The sequence below is a fragment of the Etheostoma spectabile genome, chromosome 8 (genome assembly GCF_008692095.1).
Source record: "Etheostoma spectabile isolate EspeVRDwgs_2016 chromosome 8, UIUC_Espe_1.0, whole genome shotgun sequence".
Taxonomy (NCBI): Eukaryota; Metazoa; Chordata; class Actinopteri; order Perciformes; family Percidae; genus Etheostoma; species Etheostoma spectabile.
The window spans coordinates 32,008,251-32,008,830 of NC_045740.1; the positions used below are offsets into that span (position 1 = coordinate 32,008,251).

At 54.1% G+C, this 580-nt stretch overlaps 2 protein-coding genes across 2 annotated transcripts in view; one reads left to right on the forward strand and one right to left on the reverse strand.

Moving 5' to 3' along the window:
* The window catches only part of LOC116693433 (uncharacterized protein KIAA0513-like), a 453,101-nt gene that overhangs the window by 215,690 nt on the left and 236,831 nt on the right, over positions 1-580 (reverse strand). The gene's annotated exons all lie outside the window — the stretch shown is intronic.
* Positions 1-580, forward strand: part of LOC116693434 (uncharacterized protein KIAA0513-like) — a 453,088-nt gene that overhangs the window by 187,507 nt on the left and 265,001 nt on the right. The window lies entirely within an intron of this gene.

The following is a 580-nucleotide window of genomic DNA, read 5'->3' on the forward strand; positions in this document are numbered from 1 at the left end:
ACAGTTATTCCGTTGTCTTCTGCATGTGTTCTGTTTATTTTTTTAAAAATGCATTAGCCTACTTGTCACTATTGTTGTCGCGAGTTTCGATTTAAACCCTACTACAGCTGTTTAGATGTTAGAAATGGCTGCACTGGCACCCTGATGCGTACTGGGACTTTTCCCGGTGGGAAGGTAGTGTGTAGCCGCTGCCCGGTGACCGCTGCAAGGTGACCGGTGGCCGCTGCCTGTTGACCGCTGCAAGGTGACCGCTGCAAGGTGACCGGTGGCCGCTGCCTGGTGACCGCTGCCCTGTTGACCGCTGCCAAGGTGACCGCTGCAAGGTGACTGGTGGCCGCTGCCTGGTGACCCTGCAAGGTGCCCGGTTAGCCGCTGCCCGGTAGCCTATGCCGGTTTTTTTTAGCCGCTGCTGCCGGCAGACCTGCGAGTCGCGTCAGTGTCCACTCTCTCTGTAAAAGTAGAGATGAGCAGCGCAGTGTCCGTGGTCTCAGCTTCAGGTTCATAAAGGACGCGCTCCGGAAATTAGGTGTGACGATATTAATGTAGTGATATTCCAGATGATAATAATGGCAGACTGGTC